This window comes from Cibotium barometz, chromosome 31 (assembly GCF_041138505.1).
Source record: "Cibotium barometz isolate CiBa-2024 chromosome 31, ASM4113850v1, whole genome shotgun sequence".
Taxonomy (NCBI): domain Eukaryota; kingdom Viridiplantae; phylum Streptophyta; class Polypodiopsida; order Cyatheales; family Cibotiaceae; genus Cibotium; species Cibotium barometz.
Window position 1 is genome coordinate 36668939 of NC_141076.1, and position 23189 is coordinate 36692127.

Genomic DNA, 23189 nt, shown 5'->3' on the forward strand with positions numbered 1-23189 from the left:
ACGTAGCTTCTCCAAAAATTTTGGTGAAGCTTATTGAACCAATGACTCTTCCACATGAACCCAAGAGGATTCTCGAATTTAGAGATCAGAACACAAGGCATACTGTGCACCGAGAGAGGCACTTGTTAAGTGGAAGGATAGAGGATGAAGCGTCCATGTGGGAATGCTTGAGTATGCTTACAAAGAACTTTCCAAAGTTTGTTTTCGCAAAAGAAAACTCTTCTTAAGGGGGAGGTAATGTCCCGTAGTCCGTAGTGGCGACCAGGCTCAAAGTACGCACACCGGATAGCAAGCAATGATTGAGTCCGGGGTTCAAAGGTGAGACATCCAGGTCAAAGCACCATGGGCATCCGGGCTAGTGTGGGCAAGCAGGCCACTACGTATAGCCCAGTGGAATGGGGGACTCCTCATTCTCTTCTACGGCTCGAAGGTGAGCTAGAGTTAGGCCTTCTTCCTCTCTGTGTATCTCCATGTAGTATGACAACATAACACAAGGTCTCATATGCATCCACCAGTTGTTTTCTTATGTTTGAGTTTGTTATTTGTTTGTTTGATAGTGTTCCATGGAGCTATGGAGGTCAACTGGAGCATTGGAGCATTCAGGTCTTTACCAAGTGTGGGAGACACAAGTGTTCAATCTTTGCCCTTGACATTCATACAAATTTTGATTTTTTGTTCATCTTTCATTAATTTTACACCATAGCTTAATTATCAAATTAATCTTAATTTGTTAGGTTTCTTTAAGCATTATAGGCATCAATAGGTAGCTAGAGACTACTTGTAGTTCCCTATCAAAACAAAAATCCAAAAAAAATTTTTGGAAAGATACTTGGATCTGCAAAAAGCTCTGTTTGCCCATCAAACTACGGATGATCAAAGGAATTCATACTCAAAGTAGTTTCCTCGTTTGTAAACCATTCGGAATAAAGTAGGAAAATATGGCATTATAATAGCAAGAACCACGTATCCATCGTCGGCGGCCCGATGTACCCACACCTGCTCATGGAATTAACGACGTCCCGAGTTACCCATATCAACATAGAGAGTCATCAATTTCTCAATGAGTCACATATGTCCATCCGTAAACCATCAGGTTGATTGTATAAATCACCTAAAGTACGGAACTAGAAAAAGAAATGCCAACAAAGGAAAAATATAAATTTCCTTATCCGAACACAACAAGACAAACTCGTTGAACTCTAAAGAAAGAGATTTCAACAAATGAATATGCCGACGAGATTACACTCATTAATACATACAGGCTATAGATAAAAGAAATTTATCTAGACAATGCCTACATTATAACTTCAAGTGAATTCAAAAAATGAGATTGTCTTTGAATGTTGAGGTCAACATGCTAAGTGATGTAAGAAAAGCAACAATCCTGAGCCCAAATTATCCCATAAGATAATATATGTGAGGGATCGCTAGCGTCCCATACCACCATGATACCACCCATACATACCTTACCAATTTGAAACTCCCTAGTATGCCGTCTAGGAAATATGAATAAAATCCTATATAAAAGGAATAAGATGGCCTTATCCCAGACTTTCACATACTAAAACCTGTCTCTATATTCCTAAGACCACATCAAGGAATAACTCTTTTCGATTACATCATTAGAAAAGAATTTGAATTATCGGCGCCTTTCTAATGATAGCTACCCAATAAACAATAAAGTTAGGGTAGAAAATAACTCACCTAGATACATAAGTAACTAGGTATCCGAGTTGGAATATGTACAAGAGTACAAAGCGTACAAAGAGTACAAGAGTACAAAGAACATAGTCCAAAATTACGTGCAAAAAACAAAGGCAAATGCTACCTTCAAAGCACATGAAATTATCCAAAAGATCAAAAGATCCTTATAAACCATGGATAAAAGCATAAAAGCTCCTCGAATCCATGAAAACCATAGTTGATCATAAAAATCAATGCATGCCATCTAATGGTCATTAATCATGCCAAAAGAAGCATTAAAATTGGTGTCCAACTCATCAATCTAGAGTATATGAACGTGGTGTCATTTAAGCAAAACTCCAAAGTAAGCAAGTGAAACACATGTGTGTAACACTCAATAAAAAACCCCTAGACACAAGTGATCTAGGTAAAACCTGATGAGTCCATATAAAACTTGGAAACATCCAATAAAATCCACCAAAACAAACAGATCAACTAACCCATGATAGAATTTGTCTTAGGCTTAAGAAATTAAACATAGACCACACTTAAACAAGTACAAAATAAATTATCATGTACAAGTGTCAAATTTTCTAGAAATTTAAAATAACCTTTGTCTAATTTTTCACTAATTTTTTAGAATTTTTAATTTACCCCGAACGCATTTAGAATACGAACGGTCAAAAAATTTCGGAATCCCAACGGTCTTCCCGGCATACGGAAAGCCAACAGTTTCGGGAAAATGAAAAGACAAAAAAAAAGGAATGTGAAAGGTCAAAAGTTTTCGGAATCCGAAAGGTCAAAAGATTTCCCAGAATTTGGAAAGCCAAAAGGTTTCCCAGGAATGCGGAAAGCCAAGAGTTTTCGAGAAAATAAATTGAGAAATTTTCAGAGAATTTTTATCTCAAATTTTATATTTTCTTTTTTTTTCTAACTTTTTTCCAAGCTTTTTTAAAAGGCTTTCAAAAGCTTTTGAATATAAAAAACCCTTTTTTTAAAAAAACCAAAATTTTTAAATAAAGCTTTTATTAAGCTTTAGTATAAAGCTTTTAAAAAAAATTATGGGGGGAGGCGATTTTCGCCCGCTGCAGGCTGTAGCCTCCCCTCCGCGTGCGCCAAATAGAGATGGAGAGAGGACTCCCTCTCTCCTCTCCTTCTTCTCCATTCCATTCTCTCTCCACCCTCTCCTTCTCTATAATCAGAGAGGAGGATTAAAGATCAATTAATCTTTTAATTAAAGAATTTAATTAAACAAAGCTTAATTATAATTAAGCTTTGTTTAATTTAATCAAACAAAGCTTAATTATAATTAAAAATTGATTATGATTAGTGTTTAATAAAATTGTGCCTTAAGAGGCGTTCTTGCTACTACGGGCGGGAGGAAAATAGAAGAGAAATTCAAATTTAAGAGACAAAGAGGATCCCACGCAAACGAGAGAGCATTTCATGCATCAACATACTGCCCCTACTGCATTTCAGCAGAAAATTGGCAGAAAATGGATAGAATATCCGCGAAAAACTCGCAAAAATGCATTAAAAATACATTTTTAACCATAAAAATGCTCTAAAAATTTCTAAAAAATAAGAAAACATTTTCTTAAAAATTGTAGAAATTCAGGGAATCCATTCTACCAAAAATATCCACAATAAAATATGTGGTATTTTGGTAAAAATTTTCATTAATACTTATTTTAAACCACAAAAAATAAGAAAAAATAGCATTAAACTCACGAAATTCCCTTGTAACGTCAATTCGTCCATTGAATAGTAGTAACATGCATTCCAACCGTCATATCGATGATCCATGTGCTAATCATCAACACAAATCAATAAAATAATATTTTTTATTTAGTAAATATTAAAATTTACTTCAAAAAATACTAAAAATATAATAAAAAAGAAAAAATAACAACAATTAACTAGAGATTGCTCTGATACCACTGTTAAAACCCTAAGATCTCTCTAGATAATTGTTATGCATAAACATGCATAAATCAGGCATAAACTCATCCACCCAACCACCCCCAAGTCCAAGGGATGCACACATGAATTATAATGAAATACATCATACCTTTACCTTGATGTCCCATACCATCAAGAGGTATAACTCCAATCCAATAGCATGTATCTATAGTGTGAAATGGTAGGTGAGTAGATATACTCCTCTATACAAGAGAACATCATATCATAACCTAGCCTCAAGATAACATCAAAAGAGACCATAGCCTAAGCCCCCTTTGAGTGTGCCCCATGCCCCTATTATATAAGAGGGCCCGCAAGTGACTCTTGACTCTCCATCTCCCATGTTTGACCCTTGGATGCCTGACCCTAACCCTTAAGGTTAGTCCTAACCCTTAAGGTTAGTCCTAACCCATGCTCCACTAGAGCTTGTTTCCATGCTCCCATGCTCATGTGGGTTAGCCTCCTAGTATATGCACACATAATGTGCATATAGCATTTTTGTTGGAGAGATCACATCTCGCAAGGTACTTCAACTAGGATTATGGTGGCCTACGTTATTCGAAGATGGCATGGAATTTATCAAAAGGTGCGAAGAATGTCAGCGTTTAGCTATTCCACAACAAAGAGACTATATGCCGCTCACCTCTATTATTATAAGACAACCCTTCAAAAAATGGGGAGTAGATTTTGTTGAACCTATTAGTCCCGCGGCACACCCATCACAAGCCCGATATGTGATTGTGGCCATGGACCATTTCACCAAATGGGTAGAAGCCAGAGCCTCGAAGAAGCGAGCTGATGCACGAACAACAACAAAATTCTTATATGAGCAGATTATCTTGAGGTTCAACTACCCATTAGAATTAGTTAGTGATCTTGCGGCTCACATTTTATTAATGAGGTGATCGATCTTTTACTTGCGGAATTCTTAGTGGTCCATCGAAAATCATCACCTTATTATCCACAGGCTAATGGTCAAGCATAGAGTTCAAACAAAATTTTATGTACTATCTTGACAAAAATGTTGGAAGCAAGTCGGACGGACTAGGAACATAAGCTGACAGCATCCCTATGGGCATATCGAACATCTTATAAGGTAGCGAGACGGGATACACTCCCTTCCGTCTAGCATATGGTGTTGAGGCAGTAATGCCTATGGAATACCTAGTTTCGAGCCTAAGGACTGCAGTGCAAGAATGTTTGTGAAAGATCCCTATCCCCTCCGCGCAACGAATTCTGGGGTGCTAGCAGCAGAAGTAGCACTTCTTACGCGGGGCAGGGTCCTTTACTCGGGGCCTCGCCCACGGATATCCGGACAAGAGACTAATCCCTCAATTCTTCCAAAATTGAACCCGAAAAATCTTCCCTCGCCTGGAAAGCACGGGCGATTCCTCCAGGATAAATTTACTCTAACGTAGTCATCATGAGCCTTAACTAACTGAACTGATCTGACCGAACCCGTAAGTCCCATAGTCAGATCAAGGAAAAGATCATGCAAACTTAAAACTAGTCACACCACTTACACACCCAATATGAAATTGCCTTTTTCACAGATTCAGCTGTCTTTAAAACAATCTATTAATGAAACTATAGTATCATTGATCATAATCCTCCAAAATATTTAGTTGAATCCTAATTTTCAATTTTTCCTTCATCGGTGTACCTATGGAATCATTGGCAACCAGAACGCTCACCACCCGTCCACTCAGGGGTCTTTTCGATAGTTCCTAGGTCATAGTACCCGGCAATATATTCACTTATAAAAATCAAACTGGAATCTCCGTTTGAAGATCAGCAAGATCAACCAACAGATCCATATAAAAGAGCCATGGACTCATCCGTTGAGGACCAACAAGGTCAACTAACCAGATCCATGCACGAATCTAGAAAACAACTCTTACTCTTTGTTCCAATATCTTCCCCGACGCACGTGTGGGTATCTTTGGCGGCGGTGACCCAGAGCCCGAGCACCGTATGGTTAGCACCCTCTAGGATCCTTCGCAGGTCACCTAGCGCTTCACTCATAGGCTGCTTCCTTGGTCCCTCATCAACGGCACCGGAAGCTCACCATTTAAATCGAACCAAGGTCACCGACCTTGCTACGAGAGACGTCCTCCGTTGACTCTCCGTCAGCTATTCCAACTTTATCAATTAGGTCTCCACGACCTCATTCACAAGATAGTCAAAATGCTTCCCCAACATTTTTGACATAAAATAGTCATTTAAAAACAGGTCATAAATACAGATTCTATAATGAACTCTCGTCTTTCCACATTATTTAATCCATATCCATTTCATATGTATTCCCATTCTCATCCAATCACATCATTTTCCATCTCATCACATCTTTCCTCATTTATCCTCATCAGATCTCATCCACTCGCATCTACCCATGTCCACATCACATTCATTCACATCTCATCCATTCATATCTACCCCGAACCACATCACATCCATTCACATCCATTCACATCACATATCATCCATTCACATCTATCCCAATTTACATCACATCACATTCATCCATCTCACATCACATCTCATTCATTCACATCCCGATTCACATCACATTACATCTCATCCATTCACATCCCATATCATTCATTCACATCCCGATTCACATGACATCACATCTCATTCACTCACATCTATCCATTTCACATCACATCACCTCCATCCATTCACATCCATCACATCACCTCCATCCATTCAAATCCATCACATCACATTCATTCATATCCATCACATTCATTCTCATCACCATTCCATCACATACATTCTATCCACATTACATCACATCACATCTATCCACATCATATCTTATTCATACACATCTCATCTCATTCATCCACATCCATCCAATCTTTCACATGTACGACTACCCACATCTATCCATACATTCATATCTATCACTTCACATCCACATATATTCATGTCACATCACATCTCTTTACATCACATAACATTCTTTCACATACACATCCACATCCATTCTTTCACATACACATCCACATCCATTCTTTCACATACATCCATATTCATTCTTTCATATACACATCCACATCCATTCTTTCACATACACATCCACATCCATTCTCCCTCCAACATTCTGGCGTAAGACAATTCGTTAAGAAAACAGGGTTTCTATGCAAGTTTTCAGTTTGATTTTCTTTTGAATACAAGAGTATTTCTTGAATCAGTATCCCCAAAACTCCTTGATCAGAATTCTGAATTTTATACCTGAATTCCTTGAATTCTATAACCTTGATCCACAGATTAATTCGATGGGTCTCAAACTTAGTTTCAGATTTGGCGAGAGTTTTGAGTGTATTTTTCTAAACTGGTCACACCTTCTTTCCAGGAAGCTGATGAAATAGTTTTTGGTCTTGGTCATAGTCTGATTAAAGGTTCGAGTCGGATAAGATTTTTCCTGAACTATCTTTCTCGAAAAGGTTTGATAATTCACTTACTATTTTACTAAATTTCTTTCTTTGAATATTCACTTAACTGATTTCTAAATTGGTTACGAATTTCAATGAGGAATAAATTAATCATTATCTGAATATTTCAATCTCGATAGATTTTCTAAATTTTCTTTTTACAATCTGTGTGAATATAAAACGATAGAAATTTCTCTCTTAGAGTATTTAATTATTCGTTTATCAAATACTCATAGAATTTAAGAGAATTCTAATTTTGATATAAAAATTCTTTATGCATAAAAATCCACTTCAATGGTAGTAACACTTTTATAAAAAAATCCTTTTATGCATCTATTTATGCATAAAATCAAATTTAATAGGAATAATACTTTTAAAATAAAAAGAATTTCTTTATGCAACTATCTATACATAAAAATCAATTTTTATAAGAATAACGCTTTTAATAAAAAATTCCTTTATGCATCTTTCTATGCATAAAAATCAAATTTAATAAGAATAACACTTTTGTAATTTAAAAAAATCCTTTATGCATCTTTCTACGCATAAAATCAAATTTAATAAGAATAACACTTTTATAATTTAAAAAATTTTCTTTATGCATCTTTCTATGCATAAAAATCAAATTTAATAAGAATAACACGTTTATAATAAAAAAATTCCTTTATGCATCTTTCTATGCATAAAATCAAATTTAATAAGAATAACACTTTTGTAATTAAAAAATTTTCTTTATGCATCTTTCTATGCGTAAAATCAAATTTAATAAGAATAACACTTTTGTAATTAAAAAAAATTCTTTTATGCATCTTTCTATGCATAAAAATAAAATTTAATAAGAATAACACTTTTGTAAAAAAAATATTTTCTTTACATATCTTTCTATGCATAAAATCAAATTTAATAAGAATAACACATTTGTAATAAAATAAAATTCCTTTATGCATCTTTTTATGCATAAAAATCAAATTTAATAAGAATAACACTTTTGTAATAAAAAGAATTCCTTTATGCATCTTTCTATGCATAAAAATCAAATTTAATAAGAATAACACTTTTGTAATTAAAAAAAATTTCCTTTATGCATCTTTCTATGCATAAAAATCAAATTTGATAAGAATAACACGTTTGTATTAAAAAATTTCCTTTATGCATCTTTCTATGCATAAAATCAAATTTAATAAGAATAACACTTTTGTAATAAAAACAATTCCTTTATGCATCTTTCTATGCATAAAATCAAATTTAATAAGAATAACACTTTTGAAATAAAAAAAACTTCCTTTATGCATCTTTCTATGCATAAAAATCAAATTTAATAAGAATAACACTTTTGTAATTAAAAAATTTTCTTTTTGCATCTTTCTATGCATAAAAATCAAATTTAATAAGAATAACACTTTTGTAATAAAAGAAATTCCTTTATACATCTTTCTATGCATAAAAATCAAATTTAATAAGAATAACACTTTTGTAATTAAAAAAATCCTTTATGCATCTTTCTATGCATAAAATCAAATTTAATAAGAATAATACTTTTGTAATAAAAAAATTCCTTTATGCATCTTTCTATGCATAAAATCAAATTTAATAAGAATAACACTTTTGTGATTTAAAAAATTCCTTTATGCATCTTTCTATGCATAAAAATCAAATTAAATAAGAATAACACTTTTGTAATAAAAAAAATTCCTTTATGCATCTTTCTATGCATAAAAATCAAGTTAAATAAGAATAACACTTTTGTAATAAAAAATTCCTTTATGCATCTTTCTATGCATAAAATCAAATTAAATAAGAATAAAACTTTTGTAATAAAAAAATTTCTTTATGCATCTTTCTATGCATAAAATCAAATTTAATAGTTAATATCAGTGATATCCATGCATATTCATGGGTGAATATGTACATGGAGTAATTAGAATATTTCTTTTAGATGCAAAAATGGTGGGAATTACTCTTTTGGAATAACATAAAAATAAACTTTCTTTTCCATAAAATTTTAGAAAATTTTACCATAACCTTCTTTGTATGGCTGACCATTTCTCATTTTTATCATTATTTATTTAACTTAAATAAACCCAAATTAGATTTATAGAACTCTAATCTACATAATTTTCTAAATTCAAGGGAGTAAACAATAAGAAGAGTTTGATTAATCCCTTAGTTATTCTTTCTAGGATTAAGAAAGGCTGGAATGTAAAGAAGAGAAGGGGGTGGTCTTTTCATCAAAGGCATAGCATTTGAATTTAATTCAATCAACTGCAAAACATAAAAATCAAGAAAACCATAGATTTTTCATTAAAATTTACAAACAAAGTAAGAAAAATTAGCTTACATGGAGCTTGTAAGCTCTCCTTTGGCTTGAGGGATTGAGGGTTCTACTCTTGTTTGAAGCAAGAGTGGCCACCAATTCACTTTGGAGAGGATTAGGCCAAAAACAATTGAATTATTAAAAAAATTCAATGTAGATGGCTCAGGATAGGAGTAGAGTAACAGTGCATAAACGCCATTAAGCTTTTACAAAGGGGGAGGCTTTTATTTATAGGAAAAAGTGAGCCTCTAACCAAGCAAATTGATTCTAGAGTTTTCCAGATCATTTTGGTCAATTTTTGACCATTTTTGGGTCAGTTTAGCTTACTTTTTGGATCTAGTTTTGAAATATGAGAGAGGAGAGATAAAAATCTTATTAGGTTCTTACACCTGTACACCTCAAAAAGCTAGAGGGAGGAATCTTACAGTTTCACAGAGAATGCATTAGTTGAAAGGCTAATTGACTTAGAGAAGCTTGATAAGACCAGGCTAATAGCATCGCATGGAATCATAATCGAGAAGCTACGTAGGAAGCATTGGTTCTGTAAGATTCCTCCCCCAACCCCTTTTTGATGTCTAGCATATTCCCCTGTAATCAATCCCTCTTCAGAAATATAAAGACCTTGTTTCTAACTGTTCTAGCCTAGAGAGAGAAAATTATTCTAGAGAGAGAATATTCAGATTATGAATATTTTTGGATAGAAAAATAACTCATCTTATTAAAATAAGTTCCCTTGAAACAGAAATTCAAAAAGAATTTTCCAATGTGCAATTGGAATTAATTGGAAATAGGTATAAAGAACCTTAGTCTAAGGGTCTAGATTTTCAGAAATTTTTAAAGTATGGTCCAATTAAGGTTCCTATGGACCAATAGCATCAATCCATGTGTAGGGAGGAGATAAATCCAATTTGAAAAAGAAGATACCCAAAAATGAGTAAATGCTCACATAAGATGAAGAGTTGAAAATGTACAAGGTTTATTAGTAAAAAAACTATGAGCAATAAAATTTTGACACATATGTAAGGAAGGGGAGTTCTTTAAAGAAGGTGCATATTTCACATAAGATGAAGAGTTGAAAATGTACAAGGTTTATTAGTAAAAAACTATGAGCAATAAAATTTTGACACATATGTAAGGAAGGGGAGTTCTTTAAAGAAGGTGCATATTTCACATAAGATGAAGAGTTGAAAATGTACAAGGTTTATTAGTAAAAAAACTATGAGCAATAAAATTTTGACACATATGTAAGGAAGGGGAGTTCTTTAAATTAGGGGCATATTTCACATGCTTGAATGAGTTTTAAACTCAAAAATAATGTGATATTTTTATCTCTCATCTCTCTTGAACCAAACCAAATCAAAATGGAACCAAATCAAATCAAAAAGTAACCAAGCTAGGTCCAAATCTAGTCCAAATTCAACCAAACTGACTTAGAAAATTCTAGAATCAGTTTGTTTGGTTAGGAGCTCAATTTTTCCTATAAATAGGAACCTCCCCTTGTTGAAAAAAATATAGTGTCTTATGCATTGTTACTCTACTCTACCTAAGCCAAGAATTGTGAATTCTTTATAATTCACTAGTTTTTGATACTTCTCTCTTTCTTCAATCCCCATTGGTGGCTCCATCAACATACTAAACCAATTGATTGGTTGGGGGCCTCTACCGTGATCAAAGAATCAAGCAAATTATAAGATAAGTATAGTGAATTTTGATCTTTTCTATAATTTCTCAATGATTCTCTCTTCTCAACCCCTCTCAAGCTTGAGAAGCTTAATTGATATGGTTTTTGAAATGCTATTGAAGTTAATTAATTAATGATAGTAAAGAATTACATAAGATTCTATTTATATTTAATTCTAATGGTTTTTCTCTCTCTCACTTGAGAAATGGTCATACTCATGACTCTTTTCAATCCAAATGAAGCTTTTCATAAGGCTTTTCCTTAATCCAAGATTAAGCTATGCTTGAGGCCAAATTAATGGCGTTTTTCTATACTTTTAGTTTATGTTTATCGATGATTCAATCCATTATGGATTGATGATCCAATTAGAGACCATTCTAATTATTTTCTTAATGATAAACCTTATCCCTTAGAAAAAATTGAGACTTATCAGTCATAGTAGCGGAGCTATGGCAAATTTTTTATAGAAATTACGCATAAAATAATTTCATTCAAAGCATAAAAAGAGGACTTCCTACCATATTCTAGGAACTATCATCCTAGATTAATTAAAAGAATATTATTATGCATGTAGAAATAGATGTGTAGATGAGGATGTTAATGGAGATGTGGATGGATGCATGTAGATGTAGATGTATAGATGTAGATGTGAATGGAGATGTGGATGTATACATGTAGATGTAGATGTATAGATGTAGATGTGGATGTGGAGGTGGATGGATGCATGTAGATGTAGATGTATAGATGTAGATGGGAATGGAGATATGGATGTATGCATGTAGATGTAGATGTATAGATGTAGATGTGAATGGAGATGTGGATGCATACATGTAGATGTAGATGTATAGATGTAGATGTGGATGTGGAGGTGGATGGATGCATGTAGATGTAGATGTATAGATGTAGATGGGAATGGAGATATGGATGTATGCATGTAGATGTAGATGTGAATGGAGATGTGGATGTGGATGTATACATGTAGATGTAGATGTATAGATGTAGATGTGAATGGAGATGTGGATGTATGCATGTAGATGTAGGTGTATAGATGTAGATGTGGATGTAGAGGTGGATGTATGCATGTAGATGTAGATGTATAGATGTGGATGTGAATGTGGAGGTGGATGTATGCATATAGGTGTAGATGTATGGAGGTGAATGTGAATGTGGATGTGGATGTACGCATATAGATGTGGATGTATGGATGTGAATATACGATATGTGATGTGAGGGAATCTGAAGTGATGAGATGGAAATGATGTAATGGGATGAGTATACATATAAATGGAATATGGAATAAGTAATGTAGATTGATGAGGGATAATGTGGAAAAATGAAAGTTAAAATAGAAATTGTATTGTAAACTGTTTGTAAATGCTGTTTGTAAATGATTGTTTTATGTCAAGAATGTTGGGGGGAGCATTTTGACTGTCTTGTGATTAAGGTCATGATGGTAAAGTTGCAACTGCTGACGGGGAGTCAATGAAAGGGGACGTCTCACGTAGCAAGGTCGGCCGAGGTCTTAACCAGCCTCGGTGCAATTAAAATGGTGAGCTTCCGGTACGGTGGATGAGGGGCCAAGGAAGCGGCCTATGAGTGAAGCACTAGGTCACCTGCGAAGGATCCTAGAGGGTGCTGACCATACGGTGCTCGGGCTTTGGGTCGCCTAGGATACCCACGCGTGCGTCGAGGAAGATATTGGAACAAGAGTAGGAGTTGTTTTCTGAAATCGGGCATGGATCTGGTTGATTGACCTTGCTGGTCTTCAATGGATGAGTCCATGGCTCTTTATATGGATCTGTTGGTTGATCTTGCTGATCTTCAACGAGAGTCCATCTTGATAAGTGATTATATTACCGAGTATTATGGGCTAGGAACTATCGAAACGGTCCCTGAGCGTTCTAGTTGCCAATGATGCCATAGATACTCTGATGAAGGAATGATGGGAAAATTAAGAATCAACTGGATAAATTGGAAGATGGTGATCAGTGATACTATGGTTTTATTAAAGGATTGTTTTAAACTGGTTAAATCTGTGAAAAGGCCATTTCATATTGGGTGTGTGAGTGGTGTGACTAGTTTTATTTTGCATGAACATCCGGCTAGGGGGCCTTGGAACTCTTTTTCTTGGTACCCGGGACAAAACCTAACTAAATTATTAATTGGATTCCATCACTACAGTGGTTGGGCGGTTGGCTAACCCATGGGATCGGATGGGGTTAGGCTGGACTGATGGATCCGTAAATCGAGACTCAAACTTTTGTTTTTACGATAGATAAAATAAATCCCGGACAGTAACTGTTCTATGGATAGGAATCAACGGCTGTGCCTCTTGAATGGGGAAAAAAGCGTTGATCCCAATGATCCAAGTGCAAGTTTCTTCCTTGACCTGACCAAGTATCTTATAGATGTAATTAGATCAGCTCGATCAGAAATGATCTTGACTACGTTAGAGTAAAAAGTTATCCTCGTGGAATTGCCCGTGCTTTCCGGTAAAGGAAGTTTTTCCGGGTTCGGTTTTGGAACAACCGACGGATTAGTCTCTTATCCGGATATCCGTGGGCGAGGCCCCGAATGTGGGACCCCTGTCCCGCGCGAGAAGTGCTACTTTCGCTGCTAGTATCCCGAATCCGTTACTCGGTGGGAACAGGGATCTTACAGGTTCAACAAAAATTTGAAACAAAAAGACTGAAAACGGGAGACCTTGTCCTCATGTATGGTGTAGGAAGCACCAGGAAAAAGAAACTCAAATACAGAGGCCTAGGACCCTTCTGGGTTCTGAGATCACACCTCAAGGGTTGGTTAGAATTGAGATAATTGACGACATATAGATGGAGGGTTACGTCAATGGAAGCAAACTCAAAAAATATTATGGACCACTCACCCAAGAGATTCTCTTGCAAGAACATCTCTTAAAACAACAAAAATAACTTGCAAAAGAAAAATCCACCACGCTCAAGAAGAGGCTAAGGCAAGGGGGGCCAAAGCTAAACAATTACTCTAGAAGAGGATGTTACACGTTAACATGGCTTTCTTGATTCTCTCAGATGAAGAGGAACTGAACATTGAGCCAGCACGACTCAGGGTGGAACTCTCTATAGCTAAAGGCCATGCAACAAGCATTGCACTCATAGATACAGGTAACCCATAATACTCGGCAATATAATCACTTATCAAGATGGACTCTCGTTGAAGATCAGCAAGATCAACCAATAGATCCATATAAAGAGCCATGGACTCATCCATTGAAGACCAGCAAGGTCAATCAACCAGATCCATGCCCGATTTCAGAAAACAACTCCTACTCTTGTTCCAATATCTTCCTCGACGCACGCGTGGGTATCATAGGTGACCCAGAGCCCGAGCACCGTATGGTCAGCACACTCTAGGATCCTTCGCAGGTGACCTAGCGCTTCACTCATAGGCCGCTTCCTTGGCCCCTCATCCACCGTACCGAAAGCTCACCATTTTAATCGCACCGAGGCTGGTCAAGACCTCGGCCGACCTTGCTACGCGAGACGTCCTTCATTGACTCTCCGTCAGCAGTTGAAACTTTATCAGTTAGGTCTCCACGACCTTAATCACAAGATGGTCAACATGCTCCCCCAGCATTGTTGACATAAAACAGTCATTTACAAACAGTTTACAATACAATTTCTATTTTAACTTTCATTTTTCCATATTATCCCTCATCAATCTACATTACTTATTCCATATTCCATTTATATGTATACTTATCCCATCACATCATTTTCCATCTCATCACTTCAGATTCCTTCACATCACATATCATATATTCACATCCATACATATATCCACATCCACATCCACATTCACATCCATACATCTACATCTACATCCATACATCTATTTTCACATCCACATCGACATGCACATTCATGCATCCACATCCATACATCCGCATCTACATGCACATTCACATCCATACATCCACATCTATATGCGTACATTCACATCTACATGCATACATCCACATCTCTATGTATACATCCACATCCACATTCACATTCACCTCCATACATCTACATCTACATGCATACATCCACCTCCACATTCACATCCACATCTATACATCTACATCTACATGCATACATCCACCTCCACATCCACATCCACATCTACATCTACATGCATACATCCACCTCCACATCCACATCTACATCTATACATCTACATCTACATGCATACATCCACATCTCCATTCACATCTACATCTATACATCTACATCTACATGCATCCATCCACCTCCACATCCACATCTACATCTATACATCTACATCTACATGAATACATCCATATCTCCATTCACATCTACATCTATACATCTACATCTACATGCACCCATCCACATCTCCCTTTACATCCTCATCTATACATCTACTTCTATATGCATACATCCACATCTCCATGCATACATCCACCTCCACATTCACACTCACATCCATACATCTACATCTACATGTATACATCCACCTCCACATTCACATCCACATCTATACATCTACATGCATACATCCACCTCCACATCCACATCCACATCTACATCTACATGCATACATCCACCTCCACATCCACATCTACATCTACATCTACATCTATACATCTACATCTATACATATACATCTACATCTACATCTACATCTATACATCCACATCTACATCTACATCTATACATCCACATCTATATCTATACATCTACATCTACATGCATACATCCACATCTCCATTCACATCTACATCTATACATCTACATCTACATGCCTAATAAAATTCTTTTAATTAATCTAGGATGATAGTTCCTAGAATATGGTAGGAAGTCCTCTTTTTATGCTTTGAATGAAATTATTTTATGCGTAATTTCTATAAAAATTTTGCCATAGCTCCGCTACTATGACTGATAAATCTCAATTTTTTCTAAGGGATAAGGCTTATCATTAAGGAAATAATTAGAATGGTCTCTAATTGGATCATCAATCCATAATGGATTGAATCATCAATATACATAAACTAAAAGCATAGAAAAAAGCCATTAATTTGGCCTCAAGCATAGCTTAATCTTGGGTTAAGGAAAAGCCTTATGAAAAGCTTCATTTGGATTGAAAAGGGTCATGAGTATGACCATTTCTTAAGTGAGAGAGAGAAAAACCATTAGAATTAAATATAAATAGAATTTTATGTAATTCTTTACTATCATTAATTAATTAACTTCAATAGCATTTCAAAAACCATATCAATTAAGCTTCTCAAGCTTGAGAGGGGTTGAGAAGAGAGAATCATTGAGAAATTATAGAAAAGATCAAAATTCACTATACTTATCTTATAATTTGCTTGATTCTTTGATCACGGTAGAGGCCCCCAACCAATCAATTGGTTTAGTATGTTGATGGAGCCACCAATGGGGATTGAAGAAAGAGAGAAGTGTCAAAAACTAGTGAATTATTGAAGAATTCATAGTTCTTGGCTTAGGTGGAGTAGAGTAACAAAGCATAAGACACTATATATTTTTCAATAAGGGAAGGCTTCTATTTATAGGAAAAATTGAGCTCCTAACCAAACAAACTGATTCTAGAATTTTTCAAGTCAGTTTGGTTGAATTTGGACTAGATTTGGACCTAGTTTGATTACTTTTTGATTTGATTTGGTTCCATTTTGATTTGGTTTGGTTCAAGAGAGATGAGAGATAAAAATATCACATTATTTTTGAGTATAAAACTCATTCAAGCATGTGAAATATGTACCTCCTTTAAAGAACTCCCCTTCCTTACATATGTGTCAAAATTTTATTGCTCATAGTTTTTTTTACTAATAAACCTCGTACATTTTCAACTCTTCATCTTATGTGAAATATGCACCTTCTTTAAAGAAATCCCCTTCTTTACATATGTGTCAAAATTTTATTGCTCATAGTTTTTTACTAATAAACCTTGTACATTTTCAACTCTTCATCTTATGTGAAATATGCACCTTCTTTAAAGAATTCCCCTTCCTTACATATGTGTCAAAATTTTATTGCTCATAGTTTTTTACTAATAAACCTTGTACATTTTCAACTCTTCATCTTATGTGAAATATGCACCTTCTTTAAAGAATTCCCCTTCCTTACATATGTGTCAAAATTTTATTGCTCATAGTTTTTTTACTAATAAACCTTATACATTTTCAACTCTTCATTTTATGTGAGCATTTACTCATTTTTGGGTATCTTCTTTTACAAATTGGATTTATCTCCTCCCTACACATGGATTGATGCTATTGGCCCATAGGAACCTTAATAGGACCATAATCCAAAAATTTCAAAAAATCTAGACCCTTAGACTAAGGTTCTTTATACCTATTTCTAATTAATTCCAATTGCACATTGAAAAATTCTTTCTGAATTTCTGTTTCAGGGGGATTCATTTTAATAAGTGAGATATTTTCCTATCCAAAAATATTCAAAATCTGAATATTCTCTCTCTAGAATATTTTCTCTCTCTAGGTTAAAACAGCCACAAACAAGATCTCTTATATTTCAGAAAAGGAATTGATTATAGGGGAATATGCTAGACATCAAAAAGGGGTTGGGGGAGGAATCTTACATTCTACCCCACTTAAAAAATGCGAGATGTCCTCATCTCGCAAACTGGGATAATTTCGTAAGATGCACGAATATGAGACTTAGAGAAAAATTTTAATCAAGATTAACCACCAAGAAAAGTATTAAAGAAAGCAAGATAAGAACAAGATTTAAACTTTATTCATTCTCGGAACTTATACAGTAAAGATAGAAGAACTCTTTACACTTCCATAAGCCCGTCCATCATATGGTCACAAAAGCAGCACTCACAAGCTGCACAAGTATAGGGTAACTCATCTATGGGAATGATTCTACTGGTTATTGCCGCACATATCTCAGTGGTATGAGGTGATCTAACAAAAGGACCTCTGAGAGGCAAGCCAAAAATGGGATAAAGGCATATCTTCTCATGAGGAAGAAAACACGCCAGTAAGAAGACCCGCTCAGAAAACCCAAGATGCCTTGATCTCATGACGCAGTAGTATCGGGGACCCAAACCCAAAGCTTCAATAACCATGGCCAAGCGGACATTGTTACAAAAGTGCTGCTGACCCCAGGGTGTTACCCTAGTTATGTTTTGATAGGTCCGCCATTTGGTCTGAGCTACAGAAGTTCCTAGGTGAGGAAAAAGTGAGCGCTCATACTGTTCTATAAAGTCTTTCTTCACAGACTCTCTTGCATCTTGAAGGTGAGAAATCATCAGGGATAAAACTAATTCCTGTTGCCAAGCCATGAAGGAGATTAAGAAAGAAAGGAGATTGATGGAGTAAGATTACTGTGAGCGACAAGTAAAAGTTACGACTTATATAAAGGAAGGAGCTAGCGTAACCTAGAAGCCAACGGTAACTTGCCACTGAAGTTTTACCGTCTTTCCATGATTTGTGTTTGACACATTTTTCTATAGAAGGCATTAAGAATTTTGAGATGAGGAGATAAAAGAAGCTTGTAGACTAAGTCACCTACTTTCATTGAATTCAGATATAGGGGTCACAATATCTGGGAGATAACTTCTTATACTCCCCAAGAGATAAAGAACTTCTTTTGGGCCGTACTCGAATGAAAACCAAAACCTTGGTATCCAAAACACCGATTCTCACTTCTGAACTCATTGTTCTAAATCCTTAAAACAGGTGGGACTCCTGAGAAGTATTCTAGGGAAAGGGTCTTCCTTTTTTAAACAGAAACTTTCTTTTATTTTAGAGAGGGAATAATTATAAGATCAGAAAGGGAGATTCTTACTCCTGTATACCTCGAAGGCTGTCAAAATTTTATTGCTCATAGTTTTTTACTAATAAACCTTGTACATTTTCAACTCTTCATCTTATGTGAAGGGGAGTTCTTTAAAGAAGGTGCATATTTCACATAAGATGAAGAGTTGAAAATATACAAGGTTTATTAGTAAAAAAAACTATGAGCAATAAAAAAACTATGAGCAATAAAATTTTGACACATATGTAAGGAAGGGGAGTTCTAAGATCCCTGTTCCCACCGAGCAACAGATTCGGGATACTAGCAGCGGAAGTAACACTTCTCGGGCGGGACAGGGGTCCCACATTCAAGGCCTCACCCACGGATATCTGGATAAGAGACTAATCCGTCGGTTGTTCCAAAACCGAACCCGGAAAAACTTCTTTTACCGGAAAGCATGGGAGATTCCATCAGGATAACTTTTTACTCTAACATAGTCAAGATCATTTCTGATCGAGCTGATCCAATTACATCTATAAGATACTTGGTCAGGTCAAGGAAGAACTTGCACTTGGATCATTGGGATCAACGCTTTTTTTCCCATTCAAGAGGCACAACCGTTGATTCCTATCCATAGAACAATTACTGTCCGCGGGATTTATTTTATCTATCGTAAAAACAAAAATTTGAGTCTCGATTTACGGATCCATCAGTTCAGCCTAACCCCATCCAGTCCCATGGGTTAGCCAACCGCCCAACCACTGTAGTGTTGGGATCCAATTAAGAATTTGGTTAGGTTTTGTCCCGAGTACCAAGGAAAAGAGTTCCAAGGCCCCCTAGCCGGATGTTCATACAAAATAAAACTAGTCACACCACTCACACACCCAATATGAAATTGCCTTTTCACAGATTCAACTAGTTTAAAACAATCCTTTAATAAAACCATAGTATCACTGATCACCATCTTCCAATTTATCCAGTTGATTCTTAATTTTTCCATCATTCCTTCATCAGAGTATCTATGGCATCATTGGTAACTAGGACGCTCACCACCTGTCCACTCAGGGGCCGTTTCCTAATCCCTAACCCATAATACTCGGCAATATAATCACTTATCAAGATGGACTCTTGTTGAAGATCAGCAAGATCAACCAACAGATCCATATAAAGAGCCATGGACTCATCCATTGAAGACCAGCAAGGTCAATCAACCAGATCCATGCCCGATTTTAGAAAACAACTCCTACTCTTGTTTCAATATCTTCCTCGACGCACGCGTGGGTATCCTAGGCGACCCAGAGCCCGAGCACCTTATGGTCAGCAACCTCTAGGATCCTTCGCAGGTGACCTAGCGCTTCACTCATAGGCCGCTTCCTTGGCCCCTCATCCACCGTACCGGAAGCTCACCATTTTAATCGCACCGAGGCTGGTCAAGACCTCGGCCGACCTTGCTACGCGAGACGTCCTTCATTGACTCTCCGTCAGCAGTTGCAACTTTATCAGTTAGGTCTCCACGACCTTAATCACAAGATGGTCAAAATGCTCCCCCAGCATTGTTGACATAAAACAGTCATTTACATGCTTTGAATGAAATTATTTTATGCGTAATTTCTATAAAAATTTTGCCATAGCTCCGCTACTATGACTTATAAATCTCAATTTTTTCTAAGGGATAAGGCTTATCATTAAGGAAATAAATAGAATGGTCTCTAATTGGATTATCAATCCATAATGGATTGAATCATCAATATACATAAACTAAAAGCATAGAAAAAAGGCATTAATTTGGCCTCAAGCATAGCTTAATCTTGGGTTAAGGAAAAGCCTTATGAAAAGCTTCATTTGGATTGAAAAGGGTCATGAGTATGACCATTTCTTAAGTGAGAGAGAGAAAAACCATTAGAATTAAATATAAATAGAATTTTATATAATTCTTTACTATCATTAATTAATTAACTTCAATAGCATTTCAAAAACCATATCAATTAAGCTTCTCAAGCTTGAGAGGGGTTGAGAAGAGAGAATCATTGAGGAATTATAGAAAAGATCAAAATTCACTATAATTTGCTTGATTCTTTGATCACGGTAGAGGCCCCCAACCAATCAATTGGTTTAGTATGTTGATGGAGCCACCAATGGGGATTGAAGAAAGAGAGAAGTGTCAAAAACTAGTGAATTATTGAAGAATTCACAGTTCTTGGCTTAGGTGGAGTAGAGTAACAAAGCATAAGACACTATATATTTTTCAACAAGGGAAGGCTTCTATTTATAGGAAAAATTGAGCTCCTAACCAAACAAACTGATTCTAGAATTTTCCAAGTTAGTTTGGTTGAATTTGGACTAGATTTGGACCTAGTTTGGTTACTTTTTGATTTGATTTGGTTCCATTTTGATTTGGTTTGGTTCAAGAGAGATGAGAGATAAAAATATCGCATTATTTTTGAGTTTAAAACTCATTCAAGCATGTGAAATATGTACCTCCTTTAAAGAACTCTCCTTCCTTACATATGTGTCAAAATTTTATTGCTCATAGTTTTTTTTTTTACTAATAAAGCTTGTACATTTTCAACTCTTCATCTTATGTGAAATATGCACCTTCTTTAAAGAACTCCCCTTCCTTACATATGTGTCAAAATTTTATTGCTCATAGTTTTTTACTAATAAACCTTGTACATTTTCAACTCTTCATCTTATGTGAAATATGCACCTTCTTTAAAGAACTCCCCTTCCTTACATATGTGTCAAAATTTTATTGCTCATAGTTTTTTACTAATAAACCTTGTACATTTGCAACTCTTCATCTTATGTGAAATATTCACCTTCTTTAAAGAATTCCCCTTCCTTACATATGTGTCAAAATTTTATTGCTCATAGTTTTTTTACTAATAAACCTTGTACATTTTTAACTCTTCATCTTATGTGAGCATTTACTCATTTTTGGGTATCTTCTTTTACAAATTGGATTTATCTCCTCCCTACACATGGATTGATGCTATTGGCCCATAGGAACCTTAATAGGACCATAATCCAAAAATTTCTGAAAATCTAGACCCTTAGACTAAGGTTCTTTATACCTATTTTCAATTAATTCCAATTGCACATTGGAAAATTCTTTCTGAATTTCTGTTTCAGGGGGATTCATTTTAATAAGTGAGATATTTTTCTATCCAAAAATATTCAAAATCTGAATATTCTCTCTCTAGAATATTTTCTCTCTCTAGGTTAAAACAGCCACAAACAAGATCTCTTATATTTCAGAAAAGGAATTGATTACAGGAAAATATGCTAGACATCAAAAAGGGGTTGGGGGAGAAATCTTACAATCCATTTACATCACATCACATCCTTTCACATAACCTCACATCTCATTCTCATCTCATCATTCACATCCACATCCATTTACATCACATCACATCCACATCCACATCCATTTACATCACATCACATCCTTTCACATAACCTCACATCTCATTCTCATCTCATCATTCACATCCACATTCATTTACATCACATTCTTTCACATACACATCCACATCCATTTACTTTACATCTCATCCTTTCACATAACCTCACATCTCATTCTCATCTCATCATTCACATCCACATCCATTTACTTCATATCTCATCCACATTCATTTACATCACACCACATCCTGTCACATCCCATTCACATCTTAGCACATCCATTCACATCCTATCACATCTCATTCCCATTTAGTAGCTTTTTCTACTTCGATACCGACGATGGGACTTTTTCTAAATTTTTGTCAATTGCTTGGCCTAGGTAAAGGTTCTTTTTTTCGAGACGGCTATTTTCATATTCTTTCTCAAATTTCTCAAGTGAAATATGTTCAATATTCTTCTTTTGAATAAAAGAATTCATGGGATTTACAAAAATCAATTCTACCCATATTTTCCAATAATACTCAAAATTTCACTTTTGATAAATATTCATAAATTGAATTATACTAAAAATTCCTCTTTTTTCATTTAATTTCTTGGATCTCAATTATCATGGGAATTCCTCTTTTTGTATTTAATTAATTGCATTCCAAATGTCATGGGAATTCCTCTTTTATCATAAAATAAATTTATCTAAAATTTCTCTTTTCTTTAATAAAAATATCCATTATCCAATATGCTAAGAATTCCACTTTTTCCATTTAAATGATTGAATTCCAAATGTCATGGGAATTTCTCTTTTATCATTTAAATATTTCTCATGCATAAAAAAAATTTATTTAAAATTCATCTTTTAATTTTAATAAAAATACCCATTAATTCAATATGCTAAGAATTTCACTCTTCCCATTTAAATGATTGAATTCCAAATGTCATGGGAA